Below are 13,180 nucleotides of genomic sequence, written 5' to 3'. Positions count from 1 at the left end.
AAATGGAGAGTGCTATTGCTATGCGATTTTCACAGAATGGATTGGAAGTCAGGGGCACGTATTGTTACCCAATCAAAGGATTGTAGCAGAACAAGTGTATTTTTTGTGCAAACATACACTTTTTAAATGGGACAATTCCTGTTGACATAAATAAACTAAAAGTAGGATAAATTAGAATGTCAGTGGTATTTGTTGCAGGATTCCAGTGGATATCATTTACGAGAGATCGTATTTTGAAAACTTCTCACACCGACACTTGTACAATACCTGTGGTAGCACACACTAAAGAGCAACACAAGTGCAGACATTAGTTATGTGGATTCTGATCAACAGCGAGCCAATTGGCTATCACAGGTTCTGTTAAAAATGACCACTAGTGCGGCAATGCAAGCTTCCTGGCAGGTGTGGAAAGACAGCTGCACACGTGCTAGCATTTCAACGATGTCTGAGCGGGCTACAGTAACACGCCACTGCATATCTGGTGTAGATGGTATGTTGTCGTAGACAGCGTCTTTCATGTTTTCCCACACAAAAAAACTACAGGCATCAAATCCTGGGAGCGATCCGGCCGAGGTACAGGTCCTCTCCGTCCAATCGAACGATTTGGAAAGAATTCGTGAAGAAATGTTGCAGTACTTCGAGCACTATGAGCTGGACAGCCATCATGTTCGTACCACAGGTTCCTCCTAGCCTATATTGGAACATCTAACAACCATGAAAGATGGTCTGTTAGGAGGTGGAGAATCTTTTGCGCGTTCAGTGTTACGCCTATGAAAAACGGCCCTATAAGCTCATGGTTCACTACCCCACATGACGGGATTACACTACATGGACACCGACGTAAAACTTAACAAAGCCAACGGGAATTGTCACCAGGTCGTCAGTGCATGTTTCGGCGTCTTACCTGGCCATGACTGGTAAATTTAGTTTCATCAGCAAACAAGATACATGATACATGTGGATTATCCTGACTTAATGTCCAAGTGCAGAAATTAACACGATAGTCATAATCGCTTCCATGCAGCTCTTCATCGAAAGGAATGTGATAGGGGTGAAACCTCTTACGATGGAGAACGCGTAAGACACTTGCCTGATTCATGCCTCTTCCTTGTGCGATTGCGTGGGAGCTAACGTGTGGATCAACTGCAACAGCAGCAAGAACATTTATTTCCTCCTCTTCTGTCGTCACTTCTTTCCTTCTGTTACGTTGTCTAGGTGTTACGCTACCACTTTCACGTAACTGGTTGAAGAGATTGATAAATAACTGCAGAGGCGGTTGGCGTCTATCGGGATATCCTACCGCATACGAGCTACGTCCATCCTACACACTTTATGCACCTTGAGCATGTCGGTTGTTTCTGCATTGGTAACTCCCATCGTCCACTAACAACCTACTGGTTGTACTGGCACACACTGACTGACTAGCCAGTCGTAGTGTACTCAAGGAACACACAAACACACTGTAAGCAAACGTAACAACACCGTTTATAGCAAGTAATAAGGCTAAATGGAACAAACCGGTGTCGGTGAGGGAACTTTTCAAAATAAGATATCTCGTAGACGACCCGAAATAGAATCCTGCATCAAACACCGCTGAGATCCTAATTGGCCCTACTTTTAGTTTGTTAATGTAAATAAGCATTGTTACATTTAATAAAGAGAAAGTTTACACAAAAATACACTTTCTAAGCATTATACAAGCTGTTGATCGGCTAAAAATTTGAGCCCTTGAATACCAACCTATTCTGTGAAAACCGCACAACAATAGCACTTTCCATTTCCGTAATATTTGCGGTGTAAGTTTCAGGTGATTCACCCTGTATAGTGGCTTCTATACTGAGATATCACATTTCTATTACAATAGTATAGCGTCGTTTTAAGATACTTTTCTAGCGAATGGATCAGCACCACCATGAAAGTACGATGGCATAAGATAATTAATTATGTCGTTCCCTTTGAACATCAGTACTAAACCATCAGTGTAAGTTAAATGGCGTTGTCACTTACCTTGTTAATTGGAATCCTCCTCCGCAGTTACATTCTGCAACCGCACAGTGAACCTGAAGCAAAAAACCTTTGATTAAAACACTGCTTGTCATTTCATACGGCATTACTTTCACCAATATCTAACATAAATGTATGATTTTGCAACATCGTCGAAGAGGGAAATACGTACACGGTGCAAAAGAAATGAAAATTCACCTCTTTGAAACCCCGTCGTTTTCTCCCGTTGAGCGCAGAAGTTTGGAATCTGGCTCAAAAGTGCCTCCAACCTCCGTGTGTAATGGTGCCAAAACATGGCTCCCTGCGTCACTCTCGTGCGTTTCAAACAGCAATATGTCGCCGCATGTGTAAAAAGGCAGGTGCTCGGAAGTTCATCTGAGGTGTAAGTGGTTTTGCTGGATTAACCAATGTTCCACTTTTGCTCCAATCTTTATTTTTCAGAATTGTAAATTGTAAAAGGAGGGATTGAGTCACAACGTAGTTTATTCAGCTCTTGGTGTAACAGCATACTGTTTTCCATTACTGACGTTAGTTTGCTGATTTCTCTTACATTTTTAACTTTGGCCCAAATACATACGGGGTTGCAGCCCTTGCGTGTAATGCCAACATTAAAGTACGGATGCATAACAATTTAGGGTGGAGTGACAAGTCTGCATTTCACAAAGGAATAACGGGCAATAAGATGTAGAGGTATTTTGGAGGCAAACGAACTCGAGTGCGAAGAAAGTGGTTCGTACTGTAAACAGTGGTTCATGAGGTAGCCTCTAGCACACACCGTACTTCGGTTTGAGGTTAATGTCAAGATACACACTTACATTGTAAAAGTCCGCCTGCAAGAGCAACGAAGAGAAAATGTGGCCATCGAAACCCCCTAAAAATTCCATTTCTGTCTTCGAAATGCTCAGGTAATACCGTAATACATCTTTAAGTCGCTGGATTGAGGCCTTCAGGACAGATGCTTTCGATATCATTGCACATGCTACAACAGTGCGATGTTTCAAATGATTTTGTACCTATAGAAGTTGTGCACAGATTTCATCTTTGAGTTTACACAGTAACACAGTCACGACCTATCCAGCAAGCAGGGAAGAGATGGGTGAGCGCCTTCCTAGCCAAAAGCGAGTAGTGAACCAGGCACCCATCCTGTTTTCAACACAAATATATAGGTATTTCAAGTAATACTTCCTTTAGGAGAGCCGGTAGCGCTTCGATAGGAAACTGTGAAACTGTGCATGTCTTTTACCCGTTACGATTCTTCAATGAAGGTCAATCACATAGCTCCAAACATTTTCACTGCCTCTAGTGTTCACTGCCTCTAGTGTTCAGCTTGCCTAACCTAGTATGGCTTATCAATAACTTACATCTCTTACTTTCATTTATAAGTGATATGTATACTGTTCTGCTGAGACATCAGAATGGGTGACAGAAAGCATCTTCTGTAATCCCGCAGCTTAATCTGCTGGTGGCCGGCCGCGGTGGTCTAGCGGTTCTCGGCGCGCAGTCCGGAACCGCGCGACTGCTACGGTCGCAGGTTCGAATCCTGCCTCGGGCATGGATGTGTATGATGTCCTTAGGTTAGTTAGGTTTAAGTAGTTCTAAGTTCTAGGGGACTGATGACCACAGATGTTAAGTCCCATAGTGCTCAGAGCCATTTGAACCATTTTTAATCTGCTGGTGAAGTGACCCATAAGGATGGGAGATGGTTGCGCGCAAAATGCGAACAACGCTGGGCTGATTTACACTGCCGGGAAAAAACTTAGTACAACCTTTCAGACGTTTCCAGTTCCCTCAAGATTTATCGTTGCAACAGTGCATATGGAGTACATGACATGATTACATTCACAGATCAATAGCACAAACGGTTCTGAGGTATCCGGTATCGACTCATGCTGAAACACCCGCCTGGACTAACGAGCCCTCTTATCTGTGATGTGGTAGTTCTACAAGATGCGATTGCTGCCCTTACAATACGACGATCTTGGCCGGTGTCTATGGTCCGTGATCGTCCAGAAGCTCGTCTACGTGTGAGAGAAAGTTCACGTGACCACTGATGCCAGCATCGTTGCACAACTGAAGCAGCACGTCCAGCAGCACGGCAGTTCTCCGAAAGGCCCATCTGGCCACTTGTAAGGCCCCAATTGAACCACTTCCAAATTCTGTCAGTTGGCTTTAGGAAGCAAGATTGCGACTCCGCAGCTCGGCTGCCTGTTTGCTTCACACATTTGCACCACAATGAGCCTTCCGGCTGCGAACATTGCATATTAAAGGGTAGACACAGACTGAGCTCTGGCAGCTATCCCACTACGCTATCTGTTGGTGGACGACGTTAAAACCATTAACAGTACATCTACTATACCCCATGTAGCATATGACGTCATCGGAACAAAATCGACGTCTTTCCAGGTGAACAATTTATTTCCGGAGTGTAGTTCAAAATCACACTTTACCTGGAGATAATGAGAAACATAGAACATTTCTTACGCTTCACTCGTTGCTGGCTAGTTTATTTCCCTCTGCCTCGTGTTTCACTGCCTTTCCATAATATTTTTTTGTACATTCGCTGAATTGTCGTTCGTCTTGGACACCATCTATCGGGATAGCTTTGTGCGCACAACTTCACTGTTTTCTTCACGTGGCCTCTGTGTTCACCAGAAGCAGCATGTCTATTGCTCTTAGTCTGTTAAGACATTCATTTTTTCAAAGTTATCAGTACTCGACACTCGTGACCGACATGGACAAGATGAAAGATACATTTTCTTTGTGCCTCTTTCATACCGATATAGGGGCGGCGCAAAACTGTCTCCTCCTTATCCGATGTGAGTGAAGCGTTTCGTTATTTCAATGTGAAATCACGGACTTACGCATAGAACGTCGGCCGCTGTAGCCGAGTGGTTCTAGGCGCTTCAGTCCGGAACCGCGCGACTGCACTGGTCGCAGGTTCGAATCCTGTTTCGGAGATGAATGTGTGTGATGTCCTTAGGTTAGTTAGGTTTTAAGTAGTTCTGAGTTCTAGGTGACTGATGACCTCAGATGTTAAGTCCCATAGTGCTCGGAGCCATTAGAACCGCATAGAACAGCAATAAGAATTTCCCCCATGTTGTAGTCATTTTCCCAGAACACGAGTCACAGGTACTGTAGTTCAGAATGCAGATCGTCCTCTTCAGAAATTACGCAGGTCCGTCCTTGCATCGTTCTTCTTAACAACAGGGGCCCTGCAGTATCGTACATATCAAAAAGATGTTGTCAACGTACCGAAGAGAACATGATGGACGCAACACCGCAGAGTTCATAACTTGTTTCCCTAAACACTCCATGAAGAACGCTACCACACAGTCTGTCTTGTGTCACATGCATCAAAAATACTAAAAAGAATACTCTGTTACACAATCGATGGAAGAATTAAAATGTATTGGTAGACTATCCGTTTGATTGTAAGAGAAATGGCCGGCCCCTGTGGCCGAGCGGCTCTAGGCGCTTCAGTCTGGAACCGCGCTGCTGTTACGGTCGCAGTTTCGAATCCTGCCTCGGGTACGGATGCGTGTGATGTCCTTAGGTTAGTCAGGTTTAAGTAGTTCTAAGTCTAGGGGACTGATGACCTCAGATGTTAAGTCGCATAGTGCTTAGAGCCATTTGAACCATTTTTTTTGTGAGAGAAATGTGTGAACAGTTTTAGACGGAGGCTAATGACAGAGTGCAGACATAGGAAAATAATGAAAAATACACAGTAGTAGTAAATTTGGCACATGCGCTTGAAAACATGGAACTGAAAAACGTTGTTTTCCTTTCATAGCCAGAAAGGTATCAACTTCAGAAATAGAAGAGTAAGTAATACTGATGGAATAGTACAATAGTTCAAAATCAGAACAAGTGTAACTCAATGTTGCTCATTGTTAGCATGTATTTTAACTGCATGTTGAAGAAACAATAAGTAAAAGGAAAGGCTATTTCACAGTGGGAACTGCTTATCGCGGTCAGGCCTCATAAAGGGGGAGGCGTTTTATCAGAATTTCGTGTGTACTGCTTAATTCAATGACGGTCTACAGAAAAATGTCATAATCACACACAATAGCGCCGGCCGGTGTGGCCGTGCGGTTCTAAGCGCGTCAGTTTGGAACCGTGTGACCGCTACGGTCGCAGGTTCGAATCCTGCCTCGGGCATGGATGTGTGTGATGTCCTTAGGTTAGTTAGGTTTAAGTAGTTCTAAGTTCTAGGGGACTGATGACCTCAGTAGTTAAGTCCCATAGTGCCCAGAGCCATTTGAACCATTTTTGAACACACAATCAGCAGGTACCATCTACCATCTAGGAATATGGCTACCCGCGGAACCAGCACTGTATATGACACTACTGTATAGTCAAGCATTTCCCTCCGTTTTAAAAAAACTGTATTTGTAACGTTTTCCGTCTCCGAGAATATATAAACATACAGAAATACGCAATTTAGTGCATTAAGTAATGCACTTGAACAATAATGTACATGGACCTGGCATGCAGCCTAAGGGAAATACTTTGTTGCAATGTCGTCTTCAGATGAAATGTTTGACAGGAAAGAAAAAATGATCAATAATAAAATACAAAAAGAATTAAATACGAATTCCAAGCAGTTTCACATGTATCTACAAGCTCTTGACTATCGCTCGTCAAATTACGTCTTAAAGACTGTTTGTTGATGATTCTGCAAGACTCTGTATGTCTATCTTTTCATAAATGATTGAGGTACTCGGCTGTTCGATACATAATGTCAAATTAAACGCCTTTCAGCCGTCCAGTTTCCAAACTTACAAGGCGTATTCCGAAAGTAAGATCCGATCGTCCGCGAAATGGATACCACAGTGAAAATCAAAAGTGTTTTATTTGCTGTAGTTAGCTACACCTCCCAGCAGCGTCTATACATAGTCGCCGCTCCGTCTGAGACATTTGTCGTAGCGTTGTGTCAACTTACCGGTATCCTCGTCATAGAAGGAAGTCGTCTGCGCTTTTCGCCGATTCTCTACGCTGATCTGCAGTTCGTTGTCTGTGACAGAACGTTGACTTCATAGCCAGGTGTTCATGTCAGCGGAGATGAAAATCAGCGGGATCGAAGTCCAGGCTGTATGGAGAGCGATCAAACACTTCCCACCGAAACCGCTCCCCTGCAGAATGCGGCCGAGAACTGTCATGAAGAAGGAAATGCATGGCATTTATGTTGTATGGGCTGCATCAAATCAGGCGAAATCTCTCACAGGCACTCATACTTGGCCGGGGGCACTGTTTTCTAGGCATCTTTACGTGCTCACTGTGTGCTCAGAACGGAAAAGACAGACGTAACGCGATCAAAGGTCATAATAGATACACTGTGCAACACACCTATGCAAAGCTTTATCGGATCATCACTGTGGCTTCCATTTCGCGGCCGACCGGACCTTACCTTCGGGACGCCTCTTATTTTATTTGGCTACCAGATTAGGCACTTTACTTCGCCATCTTCAGGCCCCTGACCAACGTATAGGAGGATTCCACCTCGGTACTGATCAAAACAAGAGACAGCAATATTGGTATTAGTAGATTGCTGTTTGCCATAGTGATACATTCAATCACCATCGTCGCGCGTGGTAGTCGCGTGGTCTTAGGCGTCCAGGTAGGAAACCTGGGTTCAAGTCATGGTCCGGCACAAATCTTCATTAACGTTATTCCATTAGGCATCTGATGGTGGTCCATAATTCATGACTTTATTATCTGTTACAGACCAATCCTTCAGAACCTGCGTCCTGTAAGCCACGTAACTTCCTCGGCTGTTACTACAGTTTGGTTCCAAGTTAGCGTGATGTGTCCCACTGTGTCACGGTTTGCAACTGGCGGTTAGTAAATCAACCTCTGCTGCAGCTATTGTTTCTCGATTGCAGGTATCCTCTCTACAATAGAACATACCGCTCAGTACTCCTGGCAGGTAAATTTCTTCAATTACAGCAATCACGTTACAGCTTCGGCGTTCCGTGATCTAAGAAGCGGTTAGGTACCTCAAATAGAGACCCGTTTAGGGTTGCACTTGCTAACGACAGCCACAGTCTGCCACTTTTCTCTCGTCGTCAGTCTTTCATCGGAGATGGATTACTTTGTGGCGTGAATGCCTTGCTCAAGGCGTCACGAAAAGCGAGTTCCCAAGATAACACCAACCTAATTCTAATCTGTTGCTCCTACCGATTACAATTAATTTGCGAAATATTTACAAGATTATTGAGACAGAGTAGCTGTTAAGACAATTAACAGAAAGCGCTGTACTTCACGGCTCTGATAATTGGTATTGTAGCAACTGACGCAGGACGAGTACTAGTACGTTTTGTCAGGTATGTAATGACTTCAACCTGTATGCATATCCGAAGATAAATCGATTCCTTGCCACAGGAACAAGCGAGTAAAACAATGTGTTTTGCTCTTCGTGTACGCTAGAAAAAAGAACGACGCTAATTTGGGTTGATCCTAATAACTGCTACATTTGTTACAAACTACCAGAACCACAGTGAAATAATCAAACTTTTAGCTAGCATATGTGGTTTCCTAAGAAGTATGGACTGCGAGTAAATTAAAGAAAGACGAAAGTAATGAGAAGTAGCAGGAATGAGGACAGCGAGAATCTTAACATCAGAATTGGTGATCACGAAGTAGATGAAGTTAAGGACATCTGTTACCTAGGCAGCAAAATAAACCATGACGGTCGGAGCAAGGGGGACGTAAAAAGTAGTCTATCACTGGAAAAAAGGGCATTCCTGGCCAAGAAAAGTCTACTAGTATCAAACATAGGCCTTAATTTGAGGAAGAAATTTCTGAATTTCTGAGAATGTACGTTTGGAGCAAGATTGGAGTTTCCCAAGTAAACTTATAGGGCTGGTACAAATGATCCTCACCAGCAGCACAAAATGCCAGGTAAAGGTAGAAGGAAAACTTTCTAAAGATTTTGAGGTTAATTAAGGGTTAAGACAGGGTGATGTATTATCCACGCTACTCTTCAACACAGTGTTGGAGAGAGTCATGCGAAGGGTGGAAATTGATAATTGAAGTGGCACTCTGTTTAACCGTATGCACCAAAAGCTAGCTTATGCCGATGATGTGTGTATGCTGTCTAGAAGTTGAAAGAAATGGAAGAAGGATTTGGCAGACTGGAAAATGGGCTTAGAGTAAAAAACACAGTATCTCTTTCCTTCCAGGAAAAAGGCTGTTGTTAAAGAGAAAGATATGAAGTTGAACAGAGGTAATTACGACAGATGTGAGAAGTTCCAATACCTGGGAGTGCTGGTTACGGAGGATAGCAGAATAAGAGAAGGAATAAAATCTAGGATAGCTGCAGGGAATAGAGCTTACTGGGCCTTGACCAAGATCCTTCAGTCACGTAGCCTGAGCAGAAATTCGAAGGTGACTGTTTATCGAACAGTCATAAGACCGGTGGTAATGTATGACTCAGAAACATGGACAATGACTGTAGCAGAAGAAGAGTTCTTGAGAAGATGGGAGAGGAAAATATGAAGAAAGATTTTTGAAGCCGTGTATGGGGCGTGGCAATGGAGGGTAGGGAAAAACAAGGAACTGGAAGAACTCTACGGAAATACTGACTTGGTGACTGAAATAAGTGTAACAGATTAAGATGGCTGGGCCATGTAGAGCGAATGTCAGAGGAGCGAGCTGCCAAAAAGGTTTACACAGGAAATCCAGGTGGCAAAAGGAGAAAAGGGAGACCCGGAAACGATGGCTGGAGGATGTAGAAAATGATTTGAGAAAGAAAGATTGGAGTCGGAGGAAACGAGCAGAAAATCGTCAGGATTGGGCTGTGATCATCAGAGAGGCCAAGGCCCCAATGGGCTGTAGTGACGAGCAGTAAGCAAGTAAGTACTCTCGAGCATAGCGCTGATGGTAGTGAAATATAGACCGTGGAAAAATCGGTAAAGAAGATGATGATGATGTTTGGTTTGTGGGGCGCTCAACTGCGTGGTTATCAGCGCCCGTACAATTTCCCAACCTTTGCTCAGTCCAATTTCGCCACTTTCCTGGATGATGATGAAATGATGAGGACAACACAAACACCCAGTCATCTCGAGGCAGGTGAAAATCCCTGACCCCGCCGGGAATCGAACCCGGGAGGTAAAGAAGAGAATCGAAACATTTGAGATGTTGTGCTACAGAGGAATGTCGAAAATTAGGTATGGGATGAGGAAATTTTCCGGAAGATCGACAAAGAAAGGAATATATGGAACACACTGACAAGAAGAAGTTATAAGATGATAAGACATCTCTTAACACATCAGGGAATTACTTTCATGGCACTAGAGGGAGCTGTAAAGAGCAAAAACTATTGAGGAGGACAGGGATTGGAATTCACCCAGCAAATAATTGAGGACGTAGGTTGCAAGTGCTACTTTGAGATGAAGAAGTTGGCGCAGGAGAGGAATTGGTAGTGGGCTCTGTCAGACCAGTCAGAAAAAAGTAATAGGGATTATTTAACATACACAACAACAACACAAAGTACAAAGTGAAAATCTTAGGCGCAACATGGGCATAGAGTAGGACACAACCCTCAGTGAAAAAAGTGAATACAAACAGCAAATTTAAAAGTAGGCGGAGCGTCAGCTGCTCTCCAGTAGTTAAAATATAATTAGACCGTGAGTCCCACGTAATGAAATGTAACATGCACTAGCATGCCAAGGATCACCCAAAACCGTTTCAACATGTATGTTCCCCACACAGAGATGTCACAAGCAGTCTGTGAGGCACCTTTCTTTTTGAGGAGCTTGTGCGGTATTATCTGCTCATACAACAATACAAGCCTTGCAGGAGTTTCCCACAGTATGTGCGACCAGCCGATGTGCAGACACCCTAAACTTTTTGGTCAACAATCAGCATATGTGCAGAACAGTGCTTAGTGCATTTTCTACTGTTAAATCGTGTTGTACGGAAGAATCAATAGGAGATTTAAGGTCTCGTCGAGGAGGAAGTGACGGGTGTAGAGTAGATCAAGGATAGTGATGAAAAAGAAAGGAAAGGCAGGTACCGCATATTTGGGAGGGAGCCCCTTCTGCTGGGGAGGGGGGGGGGGAGGCGGGGTTCGGTCCCCTGCTGCAAGTCTTCATATTTGAATCCGTGACTTGCGCATCGATGATGATGAAATGCTGATGAGGACAACATACACATCCAGTCCCGAGCCGGGAAAATCTCCGCCCCCGCCTGGAATCTAACCCAGTGCCCCGTGATCGAGAGTCAGCAATGCTAGCGAGCTACACGGACTGCTGACGATGGGATGGAAATAAGCCGCGTGTTTCTTACAGGAACCATCCCAGACTTCGCCTTAATCGACTTAGGGACACCACAAAGATGGTTCTGAATGTTTGCCGTCTAGCAATGCACTGGGGCTGCACATAATGAGCCAGAACACTACGACCCCTGCCCACGGCGAGAACGAACGTTGCCTGATACACGTGACGTGGGAAGGAAGGCATATAGACCTAAGAGGACCAGAGACTGTACGGGGCGCAATTGGGAAAACGCACTGCCACATGCAACTGTGACAAAAGGCAGGTTGTTTATCCTGGTTTGCAATTGGCCTGCATTCTCTTCACGACCCACCGCTGCAACCCAACCCTGTACAGACGTCGCTCTCCACCCCGGGTCACAGAAGAGGGACTAACAACGCCTACATCTCCCATTCGCAGATTTAGAAGACGACTCCTACAACCGCCATCCGTGCATGTAGAAGATGACTCGACAGACCAGGGTTGCAGTTTCGTCAATATTAGGTAGGTTGAGTGCAGTCTTCTTGTTTGTTTTATTTGACTGTGAATATAATGGAGAATCAGTGTATGTGGCAGCTAGTCGCGGACACCTTTCTGTGGGTGTGTGTTTATAAGAATGTTAGTTTAGCAGAATGGCTGGCCGCTGTGGCCGAGCGGTTCTAGGCGCTTCAGTCTGGCACCACGCTGCTGCTGCGGTCGCAGGCTCAAATCCTGCCTCGGGCATGGATGTGTGTGATGTCCTTAGGCTAGTTAGGTTTAAGTAGTTCTAAGTCTAGGGTACTGATGACCTCAGATGTTAAGTCCCATAGTGCTTAGAACCATTTTGTTATTCGCTGTCCTTCTTGGTGTAGCAGGTTCAATGACGAGCAGAGTAGTTCACTGGCGATTCGAGCTCGCCATATCTGCTGCCTGAAGAAGAATGGTGTGAGGAACACTGGGCAATGAGTAGGTAGTTCAAATTACGTGTGGTCTGATAAGAAGCGTCATACAAAAAGAAAGCAAGAAAGTGTGGCACTCAGGGTATTACCAGCAACCCCCCCCCCTCCCTACCAATCCCAAATTCCTTAGAGAAATGAACTCCAGTGTATAAAACAGCTTCAAACATCTCATTACTTTACAAATGAGTTAATGTGTTAAGTATTTCACGTTACGCATAAGACCCAAAAAAAAAGAAAACTAGTTTCTCACACATCTCAATGTTTATGACGCTGTACATTCTGAACTATGTGTCGTACAACGATATAATTTAGCAAGTACATACAGTGGTATATGTTACTGTCTACAAAATGTGTTGCGAAAAGGAATAAACGTCTGATACTGAAGTTTAACTGCACGAACAGCAAAATATAGTAAGCGGTACACTTTTTCGTTTATTACTTTTATCGGGTAGTGAGGGAGAAAAAGTTTTGAAACCGTACGAAATTACATATAAAATTTGTGGGAAATTGCTGCCTGCCGTGTCCCAAATTTATACGGACGTCGACTTATCGCCATAGTCGACACAACGTATGGTCCATCTCGTTTATTTGTGTCGCTTTCATTGAGGAAACTGCGTATGAATTGTGTTTATTATTAGAATAGTACTTGTATCTGTTACTGCAGAAGCGGCAATCATTTTTCCTGTTTCGGCCGCTGGATAACGAGGGCAGCGCGTGACACATCGCGAGAGCGAGCCAGGCTGTGTCGTGTCTATCTGGCCGTCAATCATTGCGGGCCTCGAGGGGAGCAAGCGTTGTCCTCAGAATTCACGCAATGAGTTACAAAATTGTGAATAACAACACTCAATACTCAGTAACCATTCAAATTATCATAAAAATTATAACAACTAAAATGTCTAGAATGATGAGCTTTTTCCAGAAGTGGCACAGCTGTATGTAGTTGCTTTATTCGCAACGACGGGTTTCACGTCAGTGTAGACGCAT

The 13,180-nt window shown here is 44.1% G+C and overlaps 1 long non-coding RNA gene across 1 annotated transcript in view; it reads right to left on the bottom strand.

The window, feature by feature from the left end:
- Positions 1-2,003: 2,003 nt before the first annotated feature.
- LOC126175033 (uncharacterized) overlaps positions 2,004-13,180 on the bottom strand; it is a 966,449-nt gene continuing 955,272 nt past the window's right edge. The window contains exon 4 of the long non-coding RNA XR_007535514.1: positions 2,004-2,060. This is a non-coding gene — a long non-coding RNA (uncharacterized LOC126175033). The remainder of the gene's footprint in view (positions 2,061-13,180) is intronic.

Source organism: Schistocerca cancellata, chromosome 3 (assembly GCF_023864275.1).
Source record: "Schistocerca cancellata isolate TAMUIC-IGC-003103 chromosome 3, iqSchCanc2.1, whole genome shotgun sequence".
NCBI classification, from domain to species: Eukaryota; Metazoa; Arthropoda; class Insecta; order Orthoptera; family Acrididae; genus Schistocerca; species Schistocerca cancellata.
The sequence above is the reverse complement of the archived record's forward strand: the minus strand, read 5'-3'. Positions and strand labels throughout refer to the sequence as shown.